Here is a 20,676-nt window from a genome sequence, read left to right on the forward strand (position 1 = left end):
CCCTGAGAGCCAGCCCCATCACGCCAGGAGCTCAGCTCCCACCCTGCTGTGTCAAACGGGACAGCAGCTCCTGGGACACTTTGTCTGTGGATAGATACCCCGGCACTCCTCAGGAAAACAGCCCAGGAGCTTCAGCAAGCAGCTGCAGGGCTGGGGACCAGCTCCTGGTGGGCTCTGCTGATGGGGCAGCACCCAGCACACCCAGCCAGGGCTCACCCCACATCTGGGGGGTCTCCAAAGCTGTCACTTGGTCCCCACCCTGCTCAGGTCACCGGGGCTGGGTGCTGTGGTGACAGTGCTTTGGCTGTTTCCCATTCCCTGCCATAAATGCTGAGACAACTTCAGCCCATGAGCCACAATCTTCCCTGGCCGGGCCGGCTGCTCCCGGCAAACCCATCTGGTGGATTTCTCACATCAGATGCAATCTGTTTTATCTTTGCTCACTTCCACTGCTAAACTCGGGCTGGGAGAGGAGCTATTTTCAAATGCATAAGCTGTTATTTATGCAAACACTTTCTTTTCAAAGGGCAACAGAGGGAAGTGTTGGGAACCAAAGCACACCCAAGTATTTTGGGGATGTCACCGGGGTTTCCATGGGTGACAGGCACAGACAGGACACTGCTGGGGAGGCACAGACAGCTCCAGGACAGCTCCAGGGCACAGACAGCTCCAGGACAGCTCCAGGGCAGCTCCAGGGCAGCTCCAGGACAGCTCCAGGGCAGCTCCAGGGCACAGACAGCTCCAGGGCAGCTCCAGGACAGCTCCAGGACAGCTCCAGGACAGCTCCAGGGCAGCTCCAGGGCAGCTCCCCAACTCCTCAGGTGCACGAAGGAGATCCGTGTGTGCTGCTGAGGTGTCCCAGGCTGGCGAGGCAGTGGCACCACAGCAGGGTGGGACACACACAGGACATCCAGGCCTTCCTCAGGCAGTCTCCAGTCAGTGGCTGAATCAGAGCAGGAGTGGAAGTGACTCAGGACTCTGCTGACTCCATGCAGAGCTGGCTCCATGGCCTTGGACAGGGGCTGTGACACTCAGCTGCTGCCCAGAAGCACCCAGGATGACAGGGTCACCTCCTGCCTGGGACAGGGAGCTCAGCTCCAGCTCTGGGCACACACAGCTGCCTCGTGCTCCCTCCTACTCAGCATCAGCTTCGTTCAGCCTTGCTGAAGGAAAATACCTGCTCTTCCCCAGAAAGAGGCTCAAAGCCAGGGTTGTTCACTTGTGTTCAGGAAGCAATCAGAAAACAAAGAGTGCTGTCAAAAGTCTAAGTGTTACTGTAATCATAATTAGAGAGCAGCAGCTATTAAAGGAGCTGAGGAACTGCCTCTCCTGACACAGCTGGCTCAGGACAAGCTCTGCTAACCCCTGGGAGCAGGAGGAATGAAGGTGCTGGAGGGTCTCCAAGGCTGGGGCATGATTAAATCCACTTAGGACAGAGAGCAGCACTAATTGGGAACATCTAATTGGAAGCACATCTCCAGGTACAGGTGAGTTCATTGTTACCTCACTGAAGTGTTTATAAACCCTGTCCTGTGTGTGCTGCTGGGCTGAGGGCACCAGGAGTGTCTGACCCTGGATACTGGCACTGACCCTGAATGGAACCAGTTCCCAACTGGGAGAGGGCAGGGACAGGCAATGAAGGAACCCCATGGAGCTCACAGGACTTGCAGAAGCTGACAAACAAATACCTGGGTTGTTACTTTTACCTGCTAATCAAAAATTGCCCCTTGGCTACAAAGCAGTCATTGTGTGACTGTGCTTAAAGAAAACAAGTGTTTAAACTCCATGAAGGGAAAGATGGGAAGGAGCACTTACTGACTTAGACATCCTCTCATTTCAATATACATAACATTTAATTTCAATGCAATGTTTGTCTCATTGTGTGGGTTCCACCAAACCTCCAGTCAGAGGATGCCCCTGACTTCCTCTGGTAGTTACATTTGAACTTTAATTTTATCTTTGGTTTTTTCTTTCCTTTCCCCCAACTTCCCCATATTCTACTGCCTGGATTTTACAAAACAGAAGTGGGAAGACAGCAACTGCAGCTGCTAGAAATGTGTGAGGGCAGCTGGCAGGAGAGGAGGAGGCTCAGGACCCAGAGACACAGGAGGCAGCGCCTGGCCACGGGGTGAGCGGGTGCCTGGCTGCACAGGAAGGAGTTGGGTAATAGAAAATGTGTGGTTGCAGCTGCTTTGAGCAGGGAGCACAGTTTGTCAGCTGAAAGAATAACACTCGGTATTGCTCATGTTGGGTTCTGCTGTCCCAGTTTTTCCTGCTTGGGACTGGGCAGGGATCGGGGAGCTCCATCCCCTCTGCTTTGGCTTTCATTGTGCAAATGCAGCAGCCACACTGCAAACTGTGGATGGGGTTTGTGAGGCAGGGTCAGGCCCTGGGCTGTGTTCTGGGGGTCTCTGTGGGTCAGACCCTGGGCTGTGTTCTGGGGGTCTCTGTGGGTCAGACCCTGGGCTGTGTTCTGGGGGTCTCTGTGGGTCAGACCCTGGGCTGTGTTCTGGGGGTCTCTGTGGGTCAGACCCTGGGCTGTGTTCTGGGGGTCTCTGTGGGTCAGACCCTGGGCTGTGTTCTGGGGGTCTCTGTGGGTCAGACCCTGGGCTGTGTTCTGGGGGTCTCTGTGGGTCAGACCCTGGGCTGTGTTCTGGGGGTCTCTGTGGAGGTGCCACCCATCCCTACCCGGGGGATTTGTCAAATATCCTACAAACGGCTCTCAGCAAGAAGAGCCAGGAGAGGAGCCCAGCCTGCTGCCTCTGCTCATGGTTAGCTCTCCGAGGGTCCTTCCCTTCCTCTGGCAGGGAATTCCAGGCTGCTGCAGCTTTGGACAAGGAAGTTCTTGCTTGCAGAAAGCAAAGAGTAAGAGCAGCCCATGGTGCTGCTGTCAGGCTGAGGCAAGGGAATCCCTGCACACGATAGTTGGCAGCTCCCTGCCGTAGCTGAGCACGGGAAGTGGGATTTGTGCTTCCTTCCCCAGTGAGTTTCACAACCTCTGATAGCATTTATAAAACCCTTGAACCAGAAACCCCTATCAGTCTCTGCCTTCCTCCTGACTCTGCAGAACTGCAGACACCAGCCTGACTCTGGCCTTTCTGGCAGGCTCACAAGGCAGGGAAATGTTTGGGAAGCTCCATGAGGGAACATCCCATGTCCCTTTCAGAGCCACAAAGGAGGAAAGCCCAGCCTTGCTGGTGTTTTTGGTAGAGGGATCCCTGTTCCTGCCTCCTCACCCTTTCTGCAGTCCCTGTGGGGCTCAAACATGGAAAACATCCCGTGTTTGCACTGGGCTCCAGCCTTTCCTGTGATTCCAAGCAACTTTCAGGAGCCCTGGGGGAGGATCAGGGTCCCAGGGCTGTAGGACACAGCAAAGCCGGTCCAGGCTTTCCCTTGGAACCCTGCAGGAGCTTTGGCAGAGCCCAGCCTGGGGATCAGCCCTCCCTCCCCACATCCACAGCTCCCAGCCCATCTTTAATCTCCTGCAAGCTTCACCCAGCCACACAGGGGCACAGAGCAGAGCAGGGCTGCAGGGATGGGGATTTCAGGGAATCTGCTCCAGGAACAGGCTCAGGGCTGGGAGCTCTCCTGCCCCTACAGAGCTCGGGGTGCTGTGTTAAATGATCCTTTATGCTCAGATCCCTGGCAAGGACAGCGTGGGAGGTGAGGTGTGAGCTCGGTGACCCTCAGCCAGGACAGCTGCTGGCAGCCATGTTAATTAACATGCTCACTGTTAATTACATCATTAAGTCATTATTCATAATGATACACTGCGATCTCATCTCTAAAGAAAATATTATGCTTGCACTTCAAAGGCTTGCGTTGGGGTCTTTGGAATGAGCATTTTTTTCTTGATTCTTCCCTGGCTAGAGTTTACAGAATGATTTTTTGTGAGTTTAGAGAGCACCAGCTCCTTTCTTGTGCAGTTTGGGTTCAGACACTCAGGACAGGAGCAGGATGCAGTCAGCACCTTTGCTTCTGAGAGCCAGAGCAAAAGGATAATGTGTTGTTAGCCTGCATGGTGTCAAAGCCACTTTCATTTACTCTCCAGCCCTCTGATTCTATCAGCCAGGAATCCAAGGTCATTATGCAATCACAAATTGTTTCTGAATTTCATTAAATCAGCAAATGGGCCTTAACTACATATTTACATCAGCTGAACTTGTGATCATTTATCCAATTGGGCAATTATTATTTTGGAATAAAAGAAGTCCTGAGGGATTCTTCTTCATATTAATTTGCCTGCAGAAGACTCAGTGCAACCTCTGCAACTCAGCTGCAAAAGCAGGTAAAAAACTGCAATCCTGCTGCAGGTTCTGGGATAAATAAGTGTTTTCCTTTCAGTCTTTTACTGCTGCCATATAGCAGGAAAAGGGGGGGTGAAATCCTGATATCATTTAATATGAATGGATTTAGACTGCAGAGTTTGGGAAGGAAGTTATCGTGGCAACTGCTGTTTTGTATCGATGGGCTGTGATAAATTACACCATTTTTTAATAAAACTGCCGTGTGAAGGGTCACTGGATTTCTTGGGCTGTGTCCAGGACATTCCAGGCTGTGTCCTGTATGTGACAGGATGCAGAGAATCGATTCTCTTTGCCTCATAACCTTGTGCTGTTGCTGAGTTGGTGTGGAGTAAAATCCCTGGTTTGGGGTTGTCAGCAGGTCGCACCCCTCCAGTGTCAGTGTCAGTCACCCTGGAGACGTCCCTGGAATAATGGGATTTGTTAGAAATGGGGAAACCAGGGAGAGACAAGGTGTGGACATGGGATGTAACACCCTGCTGACAGCCTGGCTTTGCTGATGAGAGATAAGGAGCAGCAGCACAGGAGCGAAACAGCTCTGGCTGAGGGGCTGCATCTGTCTGCCTGAAGGAGAGCAGGATTTGGGGCTGGGAGAAACAGAGATCCAGGTTTATTCCCTGCTGGAGTCACTAGGAAAAGTGCCTTTGATTTCAGCTCAGCTTGGACCTGCTTCTCCTCTCCTAATCATTTCATAACCAGGTTCACATTCATCCAGATCTAATTTCATCTACTTGCAAAGTCTGACTCAGCAATAAATGTTATCAGCTTCCACTCAGACCTGCAGAAAACGGGGGGAAAAGTCAACCCTCCCAGAACACACATCAAACAGGAGCTCTGTCCTGCTGAGTCAGGCCCTCAGTGTGACTGGACCCTTATTGTTTTGAAACTTGGAAGATGGTCCACAAGCCGTGAAATAGATAAGCGTGTGATTCCTTGGATACAATAAAACTTTTCAGTCAGTGCTCAGTGGGAAAAAACTGCAAAAGTGTTGATCTTTGGGGCAAAGTTTGTTATAACTTTGATTTTAAAGGAAATTTGGGGTTATAACTTTGATTTTAAAGGAAATTTGGGGTGATGCCTCGCAGAATGCTCTAACATTTCCGTGTACACTGAGCCTGTTAAAGGAACTGCATCCCTTGCAGTTTCTGTCCATAGGAATATGTTTCTGCACAGCTTTTAAAACAGAAGTTATCGCTGATATTTTATCCCTGCCTGTTTTCCAGACACAGCCTCATGTTTTTAAACATTGAGCTAGTAACTTCCTAAGTTGACAGATTCCACCATAGCGTTTGTACTCTGAAGAAACGAGTTGCTCAGCCACGAGCGCTGAGCATCCTTCAAGGCAGATGCTTCTGCCACCCTGAGTGTCCCACTGCACCAGAGCCTCTCACTGCTGAGGCTGCCAAGAGAGACACAAAGCGTGGAAATCCTTTGCTGACATGGCCCTGCCTGCAGCCATTCAAATCAAGCAGTGATTCACCTGCCCGCTCCCAGCACGGTGGTCCCCAGGGAAGGAGACACCTCTTAAGCCATAAAAACAGAGATTTACAGATCACTATCAGCAGCCACAAGTTGTACCTGGAAGCGAAATTCTGCGCTGTGTATTTATTTCTGCTGCACACACAGAGCTGCGAGAGGGAGAACTGGAGAGGTTTCAGTGACAGAGTGGGGACTGAGCTCTGTGTGTCTCCTGGCTGCTCACCTGCTGGGGATTTTGGAGAAGTCATTTAATCTGTTTTTTTTCTCATCTGTGCAGCCAGACAATATTTAACATTTTTGTTGGAGCTGTGGATGAAAGGCAGCTTGACTGCTAAAATGCTGCTGTAGCCTCAGACCTCGGCAAATCTGCTGTGTCCCTGAAGTTGTGCAAGTGGTGATGGAGGAGTGTGGGGAGGCCCGAGGCTCCTCTGGCACCAGGAGCATCCCCAGGGACAGCTGCAGTCCTTGTCCTGTCCCTGCTTATGTAAGGAGGTGACAGTGCTTGGAAACAGAGACATCCCTCTGCATTCCATGGAGAGCTGGGCTTTGCAATCATGGGAGCAACCACAGCTCCTCCTGGGGTAATTATACATTCTTAACGAGGAAAAAAAAAAACCCCTGAAATTTATTGACTGTTGACATCAGCTTTTCTGGAGTGGGTAGCTTAGAGCTGAATTACAGTTTAAGTTGGGGCTAATGAAGTGATCTCCCAGATCACGAGACCCAGTGACTGTGCTGCACTTCTGGCCTGATCCTCCTTGTGTGGCTGCTGCCACTCACAATCCCTGTGACATCAACATGGACTTCTCTGAGCCCTTTCCTCTTCCCGAATTTTGTCTGATTCTTGTCTATTCACTTCAATGTTACACTTCTTTATTTTCATGCTTTGCTAAAAAAATAAACAAAACCCCGCTCGCTTTGAAGAGCTGTGTTTCAATAAAAGCTTTTTACGGGGTGAAGGTGATGTGGTGCTGTTCCCGAGCCCTCGGTGACCCTTGTCCCGTGTGAGCGGTGCAGCATCATCTCCTCGGTGTGAAGCGCTGTGAGCAGGCACGCTGCTGCTCCCCGCCTGCTGCCCACCCTTCCCTTCCCATGGGGAAACTCCCCCGATGTCCCCCTTCCCTTCCCATGGGGAAACTCCCCCAATGCCCACCCTTCCCTTCCCAAGGGGAAACTCCCCCAATGCCCACCCTTCCCATCCCATGGGGAAACTCCCCCGATGTCCCCCTTCCCTTCCCATGGGGAAACTCCCCCAATACCCACCCTTCCCTTCCCAAGGGGAAACTCCCCCAATGCCCACCTTTCCCTTCCCAAGGGGAAACTCCCCCGATGTCCCCCTTCCCTTCCCAAGGGGAAACTCCCCCGATGTCCCCCTTCCCTTCCCAAGGGGAAACTCCCCCGATGTCCCCCTTCCCATGGGGAAATCCTCCCGATCCCCCCCTGCCCGTGCCCCGGCCCAGCCTGAGGCCGCTCCCTCTCCTCCTGTCCCTGTTCCCCGGGAGAAGATCCCAAATGTCCCCCGGCTGTCCCCTCCTGGCAGAGACTTGTGCAGAGCCACAAGGTTCCCCCCGATCTCTCTTTTCTCCAGGCTGAGCCCCTTTCCCAGCCGCTCCTGGTGCTCCAGCCCTGCCCTCGGGGCCCGGCCCGGGCACGGCACCGCCGAGCCCCGGCCCGTTCCCGTTCCCGACACGGAACCGGCCCCGCACCTGCCCCGGCCCTCCCGGAACTTTTGCGGGCCCGTCCGTCCCGCCTGCCCCGCTGGCTCCTCCCCGGGCCGCGGCCGCTGAGGGGGGTGCGGACGCGGGGCCGCCGCCCCGCAGGGCAGGAGCAGCAGCAGCAGCCGCGGCCGGAGCAGCGGGAGCGGCCGGAGCCGAGCCCGGAGCCCCGAGCCCGCAGCGGGGGAGCCGAGCGGCGCCGGGGGCGGCCCTGGGGCGGCGGTGAGCGGGGAAGGCGGCGGGGCCGGGCCGGGGAACGCGGCGGGGAACGCGGCGGCTCCGGCTGTCCCGGCGGGGCCTGGCGAGGCCGCGGGGCGGGCGGAGCGGGGCAGGGGCCGGCCCGGAGCCCGGCGGGGCCGGGCGGGGGCAGCGGGGCCGCGCCGGGCGCTCCCTCCCCGCGGCCCGGCCGGAGGCGAGGCGGAGGCGGCTCGGCCCGGCCCCGGCCCCGTGCTGCCCCGCCGGACATCCATCTTGTGCGGCACCCGGCCGGCTGCCCGCGGCCGGGGCTGTCCCCGAGCCCGGAGCTGACCGGAATCGTTGCGGTGATCCTGGGGTCAGGTCTGTGCGGGGCGTCCCCTGCTCGCTGCTCACCGCCGCCGGACGGGGCCCGTGGAGCACCCGAGCTGAAGGGACAGCGAGGCTGGAGGCACCGAGGGTGGGCTGGCACAGGAGGCTGCAGGATCGGAGACAGGGGGATGCAGAATGAGGGACAGGGGGATGGCAGGACTGGGGACAGGGGGATGCAGAATGAGGGACAGGTGGATGGCAGGACTGTGGACAGGGGGATGCAGAATGAGGGACATGGGGATGCAGGACTGGGGACAGGGGGATGCAGAATGAGGGACAGGGGGATGCAGGACTGGGGACAGGGGGATGCAGAATGAGGGACAGGGGGATGGCAGGACTGGGGACAGGGGGATGCAGGACTGGGGACAGGGGGATGCAGGATGAGGGACAGGGGGATGCAGGATGAGGGACAGGGGGATGCAGAATGAGGGACAGGTGGATGGCAGGACTGTGGACAGGGGGATGCAGAATGAGGGACATGGGGATGCAGGACTGGGGACAGGGGGATGCAGAATGAGGGACAGGGGGATGCAGGACTGGGGACAGGGGGATGCAGAATGAGGGACAGGGGGATGGCAGGACTGGGGACAGGGGGATGCAGGACTGGGGACAGGGGGATGCAGGATGAGGGACAGGGGGATGCAGGATGAGGGACAGGGGGATGCAGAATGAGGGACAGGGGGATGCAGGACTGGGGACAGGGGGATGGCAGGACTGGGGACAGGGGGATGCAGGACTGGGGACAGGGGGATGCAGAATGAGGGACAGGGGGATGCAGGACTGGGGACAGGGGGATGCAGGACTGGGGACAGGGGGATGCAGGACTGGGGACAGGGGGATGCAGAATGAGGGACAGGGGGATGCAGGATGAGGGACAGGGGGATGCAGGATGAGGGACAGGCTTCGTGTGCTCTGCTTTGCCAGCCCGGATGGGCAGCAGAAGGTTTGGGCAGGTGGGACAAGCCAAGGGAGAGCCCCTCGTGAGCCACGTGGAGCTGCAGGCTGGCCCATCCTCATCCTCCACTCCCAAGGACTCGTCTCACACCACCTCAGCTCTGAAAAGGGTTCTTGCACTTCCTTCAGTTGCTTTAAAGAGAATCTGTTCTCTGTGTAGGGAAATTTTGGTCTTTAGATACTTCTCGTTAACGGGTGTCTTTGCTTGCGATATTTGAGGTACTGGACGTGTGGGTTTGGTGCAGGGATTCCTCTTCAGTGGGAGGGTTGGGGCTTGGGCACAGCGAGTCAATTCCAACTGACACAGAGCTGGAACTGGGTCTTGCTTTGCTTACAGCTTGGAGAGAGCTGAAAACAGGAAGGGCAACCATGAAAACTCTGGGTTTCTTCCTTTCAGTAGCTTAGAGGAGAGATAATATTTCTTAAACTAGTTGTTTGCCTTGAAAACGCCTGTCTGCCTTCATACTATTGTATCAGCACTCTGTAATTTCTGTTGCTGTTGTAATTCTCTCTGAGTAGTTGTGTTGCTCCATGTAAAGAGACACCAGATCATCTGAAGAGTTGAGGAGAGCGTCTGTTCGTTTGACAGTGCCTGTCTGCTGTGAAATGTTTCACTGTTGTGATTTGTGTCATTGCTTTTTTCATGCTGAAATGGTGTGTCAGTAATTCTCCCTGGTGTAGCGGATCCTCGAATCTGAGAGGGTTTTAATGTGGGAATTTGTGAGACGTTCAGGAAGCAATGGATGAAGCTTGGAGAAACAGAAAATGGTGCGTTAGCAAAGCTCTGTGCCTTTAATGAGAAATTATCCAAAAGCAGGCAAGTTAAAGGGAAGTTCCAGATGGAGCACTCTTGCTTTTGTGGTCTCTGCAACTTTCTGAATTCACAGAAGCAATGTGTTTCCCAAGTATGAAACGCTGTCTGATTATTCTGACATCATTATCACGTTGCTATAGTGACTTCATTACACTGGGAATGCCATGTTCACATCCAGTTGCTATGGAAAAAATCAGTGTCATAAATAAAAACATTTAATGTTCTGTTCATCCCCGTGGCAAGAAAAAAGGCATCGATTTATTGACGTGAGTGAAGACTGGTAACATATTCCAGCAGAAGTTCTCAGTGCCAAGTTACAAACTGGGAAATTGTCACTTGCCGTCCTCGGCAGATTGTCCCTTGCCTGTGTCTGTTGTGGCAGGTAGCAGAAGTTGTGAAATGCTGGGTTTGGAATGGAGGGTGACAGAGCGTCTGTCGTTCTTCAAGGTGGAGTCGGCAGGAAGTGCTGTGCTCGCACCGCTTCTAAAAATAATCTGTTTTCATGCGCAGTGTTTGCGACGCAGCGTTCCCTCAGATCCTCCCTGGAGCCCACTTATCCCCTGTGGAGCAGCTCCTGCCCACAGCCTGCGAGTGAGGATGCCCAGCAGGCCGGGGAAAGCTCGGTGCCAGCCGTGGCCGGCGGTGTCACAGCCAGGCTGTCACCCCAGGGCTCCCGGAGCTGAGCCATCACGTGTCCCGGCTCTGGCGCTGCTGTTTTTAGGGTAAGGAGCTTTGCCGAAGGTTCTGAGAGGATCTCCTGCCAAACGGGCTGAGTTACTCGCACAGCCTAAGTCCAGTGACAGGTTAATGCTTTTATTTGGAGACTCCTGTTTACACAGAGCATCGGGACGGTTTATATTTGAAACCATAAGCTGCAAATATACAGACCTAGGTTATTAGTGATACATTTCATGGCTTCTCAGCCAGTCTGAGCACTGCTCTTAAAAAAACTGAGAAATAATTAAATGGCTGCAGCGTAACGTGTGGATGTACTTGAACATTAAAGTTTTAATTGTATATTGAATCATCGTCCTGGGCATAAACAACTCCAGCATTTGTTTGTACTTTACATTGCAGAGCTTTTTCTTGTAGCCTGCACGTGCAGAGCGCACTCGGTGGCACTTTGAACTTGTGCTCAGTGTTTAGAGAGCAGATTGCTTCTGTGCAGCTCTGCAGACTTAAAAAAATCATCTTCAAGAGGAATCCTAATACTCTGACAACAGGAACATGTTATCTGTTTTCCTAGAGAAAACAAAGTGAATCTTTTGAACATACATAAGTTCAAACCTTCAGGCTTTATATTTGAAGTGTTTTTTATGTGTAGCTGTTTGAAGTTCAGAATTATCCTTGACCCAGTGTTACTTTCACCCTTGCCAAAATCAGCTCAGCTGGCTCTGGCTGTGGATCCTGATCAAAACTTTTGGGTTTTAGGGTAATAGGGGAAACTTCCTCTTTTATCACTTTCTTTTAATTTCTGAAGAGCCACATTAATGTTGAACATCAATCACTTCTTATAACTTTGTGTGTTTAATTCTGCAGAATCAGATTCAAGAGAGATTTGACTTTTAAAACTTGATCAGGTCCTAGGGTGGTGTTTGGATTTTTTGGCCTTGATTTGGGGGGATGTTGGGTTATTTTCTGAAGATGAAGTAGTGAGGATGCTGGTTAAAGTATAGCCTCAATTAATTTTATGTTGAGCTCTGTAGTAGTTATTTATTTTCTTTTACTCTTTTAGTTAACAGTTAATTGGAAATTAAACAGAATTTTAATGGATGCATCTTCTTAAAAGGGTGCTTCTAAATCCCAGGGTCAAATTATCCTGTAGGCATTTGTGTTTGCACTTCAGGAAAGTTGCTGCTGCTGGAAACATGACACCTAATGGCAGAGATAAGTAAGGATGTTCCAAAGTTTCCTGAAAGAACTGTTCATCTTGCTGAGCTTTCTTACTCTGTCCAGCCTGTCTTGCTCAGATGTTAAAACTTGTGTGAGATGTAAATAGTCCCTCTCCATCCTTCCCCTGGGCTCCCTGCAGGTCCTGGAAGGTAGAAGCGAGCTCAGGACATTAGATTTGGTGGAAATGGTGAAAAGGAGCATCGAGTTGTGAAGAGGAGTTTATGGCAATGCTTCCTGTACAGGTGATGGGTGCAGGAGTCAGGCCAAGGAGGGGGCTCGGTTTTTGTGGGTAAGAATTTCCCAGAGCTTGGAGCAGCAGTGGGTTACTCACCCCTGAGAGGTGAGGAAGGCAAGGCAGAGGCTGAACTCCTTTGCTTTCCCATTGTCGAAGCTTTGTTGTTGGGCATTCAGAAACTCCTGGAAGCAAGAACCCAGCAGGAATCCAGCTGATGCAGTTCAGTGTCTCCAGCACAAACATCAGAGTGAAACAAAAATCTGTGGTGGTTAAGTGAAGAAGTGTTGAACTGTTACACCAGAAGAGAAAGGATTAAAGCAGGTGTGAAGTGTTTAATTGTGCCTTGTGTGTCCAGTGCCCCTGCTGATGGAGGGAAGGAGAGAACAAGAAGTTCCTGAGCTGAAGCAGGGCAGTGTCCTTCAGCCCTGTGCTGCTGCTGGGGTGATGGGGGGACTCTGCTGTGCCTGTCACAGCTGGGAAGAACGAGACCTGTGGCTCACTCTGGCTGCCAGAATAATACCAAATACCACACCAGACATTGGCTCTGTCCTCAGAGGTACCAGGTTGTTATTTGCAAGGACCAGCCTGCATTTCTGAAAGTTACATCAAGCTGCCTTTCTGCTGCAACAGCTTGAGGGTCTCTGCTGGTTGTTTTTCAGCCGGCTGTGCTTGTTGCTGGTAACTGTTGACATCCTCTGTGAGCTGGTTTGACATGTCTGACTGAAACCCTTCAGAGCTAAATGGCTCATTATAAGAAGCTTCCTGTTGTTTCCTGTGATAGCGTAATTTTGTTAATTAATGTCTGTTTTCTGAGCTCCCCTCTGAAGAAGGGGGACCCAGTGACAGCAGAGCATCAGTCAGGACACACCTGGGCCTGCTCAGCTCTCTGTTTTTACACTGGAGCACTTTGTGCTGCACCTCTGGTGCCGTTTCACTCCCAGGTTTGCTATGAAACAAGTTTTGATCTGCAGAGGGACACGAACTGCTTACTGAGAGATCGCTTCTTCCCTTGCAAATACTGAAATAATTAAGGTTGTGCAGGGTAATCCATTTAACGATATTAAAATGAGGAGTCTGTGGGAAGAATGGTGGTGCTCAAGGAGGAGCCACTGAGTTACATTCCTGATCAGAAATGGTGTGTTTAAGCTTAAATTGCATTCATGTGCCGTGGGAAGATCCTTTGGGGTGTGTGGGGGAGGAAATGGGACAGCAGAAGCCATCCCTCACGTGGACCTGCAGTCCTTTTGGGGTCTGGAGCTCCTGTATGGGCAGGCAGCCCACCTGGGGAAGGTGAGCTCAGGAGTGTCTGTTTGTCTGTCTGTCCTGTGGCAGTGGAGCCCAGGGCAGGGCTGGGGCTCTTTCTCACCGTGTCAGCTGCTGGAGCAGGTCGGGTGGCTCTGCTGAAGCCCGACGTGGCCACATGAAGACGGTGTTTTGATGTTGTGATGTGTGCTCCGGCAGGTATTGGGAGTTGGGAAATACCTGCTCTACCTGAACAGGCGCTTCCTCCCTGCCTGCCTGCCGTGCTCGACCTCAGCCCAGGGAAAGGCACACACCAGGGCTGTTTCTGGTGGGGGAATCCAGGTGCTGACCAAAGCAGACTTGCTATGCTTTGAGAACTGCTGGTTACTTTCTTTGGATAAAATTTATCAGTCTGGGGGAAGTCTGACCCTGCATAGGGCTTTTACACCAGGCAAGAAGCAGGTAACAGGACAAACAGCCGAAAAGGAATCCCAGGGCTCAGCCCGTGGCTGCAGGTGGTTGTCTTGTCTTGGCTGTTTCACCTATTTGACCAAATAAACCTATTTGGTTTAACTTAAAATGTGGGGAGCCAGGCAGTGGCAGTCCTGTTGAGCAGGTGGCCCGAGGCATGGTGGTTTGTTATTTATTTTGAACATTGATAAGATGGAAAATACTTAAATCCATCTGGGGCACTGGAGCAAGAGGTCTGGGTGTGCCCACAGCAGTGGCTGTGTTGGGGCTGAAACAAATCTTCATTCATCATTCAGTGAGGTAAAATAGGCTCAGAAATGTGCTCAGGGTAATGAGCATTTCTGTAACAGGTGATGTTGCTTTGTGAAAACCCTGCTTTTTGGGAGTTTGTCAATGGGCTGTGTTGCATAACTGCTGCTTGCTGGAGCATTGCAGGAAAACAGACACTTGCATTTCACTTGCCAGTGACTGCAGACTCAAGGCTGGCTGGAATGTTTGTGGGGTTTTTTTTCAGTTGAAATATGTTAGATTCAATGATGTTGTGTTCTGCAGCTAATTCTAATTACTAATACTGAAAAAATGTGAACTTGTCATGTTTAAATCAGGATATTGCGTGTGAACTCGGGGCAGTGCAGTGTGCTGGTGATGCTCTGAGCATCGCTGGCTGCAGCTGGGGCTGCTCCCTGCCTCTGCAAGGAAAGCTGCTGCAGGGTTTTGTCCAAGGGAAGAATCTGTGTGGAATCAGGCATTTCTCACATTTTTAGCTGGAAATAGACCCTTAATCTGGAAAGCACGGAGGACGTGGGAGGAGCACTTCAGCTGGATGTATTGGTTGCTGTGCCTTTTATGTTGTATTTTTATGTAATAGTCTTTTCTCTCATGCAAATAAACTTGAAGTTCTAGGGAGGGGCAGCTGAGAAGAGGAAAACTTTCATTACAGACAGCTGACATGCAGAATAATATCTTTTTATATGCCACTCACCACGTGATAGTTAAAAGTAACTCAGAGTTCACTGGGTAAGGCTATTTCTGGTGCAATTCTCCTTTTTTTCGTGTAACAGTCTCATTCCAGCACATCTTGCTTTATCCTGAGATTTGATGTGTTTGTTAGTCCTGTGCTGAGTAACTGTTACTGGGTATCAGGCCTGAAGAACAGAAATGTTGATGGATTTATGAAGTAAATATGGGTGAAGATAAAATAAATGTAGCCAATTTTTGCTTTCTGCTTTAGATTATAACACTAATTGTAGCTGAGAATAACATTAAGATTAAAGATACAGACTGAAGTGGTTCCAGTTAGTCTTTCTCATGAAATATGTATGTTTTTTGGGCTTTTAACTCATCAGATCTCTTATGAAGTTGTGGAAATTACAATATTATTATGGCTTTGCCTTGTTTTGTGAATACAGTGCATTGGCATATTGATCCCTAGAATGCAGTCAAGGCTCTTTCAGGAATCCCATTTGAAATGATCAAACAGATGTTGTAATGCTCCAGGGTACTTTCCTCGCTGGTGTCATTCTGAGAAAGTGGGTCTTGTCCTTTTTTTCTGTAATTTCAGTACTTGGCAGCCTCTGTTCAATGAAGTGTTTGCCCCAACCCTTGTCATGAGCACAGTATCCAGATCCATTTAGCAGCAGAGCAAACTCCAGCTGGGTGCTGCGTGGCTTAGCAGGTGTCAGAGGAGTGAAGTTGTGTCTGCAGAGATGGGATGCTGTGACTTTCCCAGTCCTTCTCATGCCAAGTTCCCTCCCACTGCATCTCCATGGGCAGAAGTTGAAATAGATTTAGGAACATTTTAAAACCAGTGATGGTAATACTGTGCTGAGGGCACGGGTTGGGCTGATGCTGTACTTGCAGATTTACTCCAGAAGAAAGCAGATGACTGGGAGTTCTGACTTTGGTGGGAAGGTGTCCTCACCATGGGGAAGGCACAGAAATTGTGGGAGATGGCAATTAACACTCAGATGAAGTGTGCTGTGTTCTCAGGTCCTGCTCAGAGTGCAGAACTGCCTGTCCCCAGGCCACGTGCTTGACAGATTTACATACTAATGTGGAAGAGATGATTTTTTTTCCCCCTTATTTTCCTTTTGCCCTGTCTTATCATTTCAAAGACATATCCTAAAAATAATCCTTTTTTTGTTGCTGTTTGAATAGTGCTGATGAGGTGGAGGGGAAGGACTGGCTGATGTAGGATGTGAGTCAAGCCAGCCCCTCTTGTGCCAGCAGGACTCCAGCTGAATTTGTCTGCTTTGGTGGTGCTCAAACTTGACCTGTAAATACTGAAATGGCTCATATAGAGCTGATTAAACTATCAGAGCTGTTTCCTTTAATGCCACCTTTTATTCACTAGAAAGGAAATTCCAGGATGAATTGTCAAAGGAGTTTTGCCCTTTTAAGCAGGTTCAGGAGGATTAAAAGGCTTCAGAGGAGCCCCGGTGCAGAGACCAGGTCTGGCAGATGTTGGGTTAAAAAACCCTGCTCTCGGAGCTCTCACTCTGGCACTGAAGTGTTAATAACTGAATATTCCTTCAGTTAAAGCCTTCACACAGAAGAAAGTTTCATTTTCGCTGTAGAAGAAAATTCAGTTTCCACCCCCACTCTGCCCCAAGGTTCCAGGAAGCAGCATTAAGGGGCTGAGCTAAATACTGAAGGATTAAGCACCACATTAAATAACTCAATTTCTTTCCGAAACATAATGAAACTGTTACTTTCCCCTCCATTTGAAGTTAATTCTGTGCACTTACTGCTATTCAGGTTCCTATCAAGCCTTAAAATCTGCCGTGAAAAGCATTCAGGAGGTGCAGTCCTACTTGGCAGTGCTAAAACACATCCGTTGTGAGCTGTGTTTAAGTCCTCATTACACGGATACTCATTGCTGCAGGGGGTTTATTTAAACTGATAAACAAATGTAGTATTAATAAGTGGCCATATGGGCAGTGGGGCTTTTCATTCTGAAAATGGTTGTTAAAAGAGGCGTTTAATGAGCAGCAGTGGGAACTGGGGGGGTTTGGTTGCTTGTGGCTGCCACACACCAGGCAAGTGAAAATCTGGGCTGCACATGCAAAGCTGACCTTTAGAACGGGCTGCATGCTCAGATCCAGTGTACAAACACACACACACACACAAACACAGATTATTACAGCTGTGCCAGGGAGGTGTAAAGAATCTCAGTATTTTCTGGAGTTTGTGAGTTAGCCCGGGCTCCTGAAAAGCTGGGATGTGCCCCTTGTTTAGAGGCTTGGTGTTAGTCTTAGAATTTATTTCTGGTGGGTGTAAATCAGAATCATGGAATGGTTTGGGTTGGAAGGACCTTGAAGCTCATTCAGTGCCACCCCTGCCATGGGCAGGGACACCTTCCCCTGTCCCAGGCTGCTCCAGCTCTGCTTCCCCGTGCCAGGGCCTCACCACCCTTTAGGTAAAGACTTTTGTGCCAATACCTAATCTTCACCTACCCAATGAAGGTTTGAAATACGTGGGAAGAGCAGTTTAAACCTCTCCAGTTTTATTGAGAAGTCCTTAGTGGCCTGGAAGCTTCGTTCCCCCATGAAATTTTTCACGCTGGAGACCTGGTAAGCTCGAACAGGGCTTTATGGTCAATGTCTGGTCACTACTACTGCAGAAATGAAATAATTGAAGTGCAAGCTGAAATTTCAGTGGCAATCTATCGACCTCATGTCACTTATTTACTCTTAATTATATAAACCAGGAAGAATAGCGGTGAACGTTGCCAAGCTACTATCAGCACAACAAATTATTCCTACCAAGTAGCATGGAGTTGGTCTTTTGCTACGATTGAGTCTCCTCAGGTCTGTCTGGAATTTAATCTGTTTTATAAAAGGTCAGGATATTTTTTGCACTAAAGGAAATGGAGAGGAATGAAAAACTTTATAGGGTTTAAAACTCAGTGGCAAGTTGTGGCTGTGCTAGGCAGCAAATGGAGGAAAGTGCCCTGAACAGCTGCTGTGCCCAGTGGTGATGGCCTTTAATGTTTACATGTTGGGCTGATGAGGAAGAGGGAAAGGAAGTATTTTTTTCCATTTTTTCTTCCAAAAAAGCTGTGGAGAACTCCCCTGAATGCTGAACTACTCCAGCAGGGTAGATGGGAAAAGGAGAAATGACGAATGCGGCCGTGGCATTGCTTGGGAGGAGCTGTGACCTCCCAATCCCCCCCATCAAACCGTCCCTGCAGTTTGTAGTGGAGCAGAGCGTGTTTTCCCTGGCTGTGCTCAGCTGGCCGTGCTCAGTGCCCGTGTCCTGCTCACAGCTCAGTCCCCTTGGTGTTACCGTGCTCAGTGCCACAGCCCAGCCCGAGGGGAGCCTGCCAACCCCAGCCCCTGACCCAGAGCTCTGTTCTAATTTGGGGATGCAGTGTGTGCTGGGCTTTGAGTTGTGCTGCTGGCTTCCTTTCCCCTGCCTTTGTCTCCCTGGCACATGTCCCTACCAACTTTGTGCAAGTGCAGACCAATAGGACAAAAAATAAATTAGCCGTTTCAGCATGGCAGGCTTTAGCTGCCCAGGGCCCTTGTTCCTTGCCTGGAGAGCTTCTATGGCAAAACAATTTCCAATGAATAATTAGGCAGTCACTTCCATAGAAGTTAACATTATGTTATTTGAAATTGCAGGTTCAGCGTGAAGCTGATTGCACAAAAGATTACAGGCTGAGGAGGATCAATCCCAGAGCGTTTGTGCACAAAATGACTATTTCCAATGACAGAATTATTGCTGTTTTCCAAGAAGTTTGTTTCTCTGCCTTGTTTGTGTGGGCTGCAGTTAATTTGCTGAAAGCTCCAGCTCAGCACAACACTGGAGTGGGGAGGGCTGTGTTGCTGCAGGACTTTACTCTTTGCCCAGGATTTTATGGTCCTGGCTCAGGAGCTGCACGGAGGATGCAGAGCGCTGCAGAAAGTGATGATGGGGATGTGGCTCTGAGGAGCACACGGCTGGACCAGGGGCTTTGGGAATGGCTGCCAGGTTTGGAGGCTGCTCTCTTGCCTTTTCTGATGGAACTCTTCAGATAACACCTCTGGCCAGTGTTGTTCTCCTGTGTTCTCACATACCTGTTTGCTTATTTGGCTTGTCACCAGCTTTATTTTCTGGGTGTGCTTCTTGCTGTGACTTTTTGGGGTGATTTGTTACCTGAAAAACAAAAGAAAATATGTTTAGACTTGGATCACTGATGATTTGGAAAAGGGAGAGCATGTTCCAGGATAGGGAATGCACCTCAGTGGGGTCATGACTCATCCTACAGCAGGATTGTGCATAGCTAATTACACATTTGTTGCCTTGATTGGTATTTAATTTGATGCTGAAAGCAGTCAGTGGAAATGATAAGGATTTTGGTGTTAAAATTACAAAACTGAGGCTGAGATTCTTGGCACAAATTATAAAATGTTACCTCTTACATAATGTTAATATCTAAAAGACATTTATGTGGTGTCAGATACTGCAGTGATAATGAGTAAGAAAATAAATGCAGAGTCTGTGAGCAGAGGTTTGTCAAACTGTACTTTTGAAGCCACATTCAAGTCCTGCTTTCCTCTTAGTCTGGTCTTTTAGTCTCTTGTTTTTCTCTTCCCTCTCATTTTTCTGCTGTTGGTGGCCTCAGGAAAGGTGGAGGAGGTTTTCCCTAAAGCCAGGGAGTCTGACTGCCCTGAGAAGGGGCTCGTGTTGTGAACAAGGGAGTCCATGGCAGTGATTTTTATCAATGGAAGAGACTCCTTGCTACCCAATAATCTGTAATCTGTGCCAGTGTTTGCCTGGCTGCTGTCTGGGGGCAGGATCTGCAATTTCCAGCCATCCCCTCTCATTTGGGATGCACATCCCTGCTCCCAGCAGCTCCTGGAACCAGTGTGTAATTGATGACAGCTTCGATGAGCATTAGGGAAGTATTTCATGTGTTTTGGACTTCACTGAGTAATTGAATATCTGGAATTGGTGTAGAGGAAATGAGGTGTGGAGCAGGTGCTGAGTGGAGCCCTGCTCAAGGCAAGGGGACATCCTTGGCCTGGTGTTTCCAGCCTTTGCTGCTGTATCATTCTCTCTGTTTGGATTCTTTTTTTTTGACTCTGGAGGGAATCTGTCAGTTTAAGTGTGGTTTTGATCACTGTAAATCTTCCCCTTGCAGAAGTGCTGGGTTTGGGTTTGTTTTGCCAACACGGCTCTGAGTAATGGAGGGATTTTGGTAGAGTGTTGAGCAATGTTTAGTTGACACTTTTTAAAAAAGAAAATCCACCCCTTTCCATGGCCTAGTTTATAGTAGCTGAAATAAAACTGGCACGGAGAACATTTACAAGTTGCAAATTAAACAGGTTTGTTTATAGTAGCCACGATTCAGTATTTAACTGCCAGGATAAAAATAACCAGGACGTGTGGCTGCAGCATCCCAAGAATCTGCCTCTCATTTGGGAAATGGGAAGGGCAAGGCCACAGGCAGGAGTGGCACAGCCAGCCTTGCGTGGAGGTGCTGGAGTTCTGACACATCTGTGCTTCTCTCCCAAATTTCCCTTGGAAATGTTCAATATTCCGCTTTCCTCTGCTGAAAGTCAGAGCAAGGGAGGTGTGAGTGATGAGCAAGCAAGGAGTTAATCTCTTTTTTCTTCCTTAAAGCCAGGTGAGTGGTCCTGGCTCTCTCCCCTGGGCCAGAACATCTTCCTCTCTCCCAGTGCATCTTCCTGGGGCCGAGCAGAGAGCAAAGCGCCCGTGGCTGGCAGTGAGTGTGTGCAGGAGCTGTGCCTCGAGAGCCCATCTCACACAGGCTCTAGGAACTGATGCTGTGCTTTCTGTGCCTCTCCTTTCTGTGCCTCACTTCTTTCTGTTCCTTTTCTCTCACCCTCATTCAAACTCAGGCTCTGCTTTTTGGGTGCAAGCGCAGCCGGTGCTGCTGAGCCATCGTCTGTCTGCAGTCCTGGAGCTTTCATGAGAAATCCTGGGATGGTTTGGGTTGGAGCGACCTCAGAGCCCACCAGAGCCACCCCTGCCATGGCAGGGACACCTCCCACT

At 50.3% G+C, this 20,676-nt stretch overlaps 1 protein-coding gene across 2 annotated transcripts in view; it reads left to right on the top strand.

The window, feature by feature from the left end:
- The first annotated feature begins 7,584 nt into the window (after positions 1-7,584).
- Positions 7,585-20,676, top strand: part of RAP1A (RAP1A, member of RAS oncogene family) — a 29,415-nt gene continuing 16,323 nt past the window's right edge. For both annotated transcript variants that reach the window (XM_014258165.2, XM_005529282.2), the window contains exon 1: positions 7,585-7,720. The gene's annotated coding sequence lies outside the window, so the exon portion shown is untranslated. The remainder of the gene's footprint in view (positions 7,721-20,676) is intronic.

Source organism: Pseudopodoces humilis, chromosome 26, assembly GCF_049639895.1.
Source record: "Pseudopodoces humilis isolate 2021_Gansu_Grassland_sample_001 chromosome 26, ASM4963989v1, whole genome shotgun sequence".
Lineage (NCBI taxonomy): Eukaryota > Metazoa > Chordata > Aves > Passeriformes > Paridae > Pseudopodoces > Pseudopodoces humilis.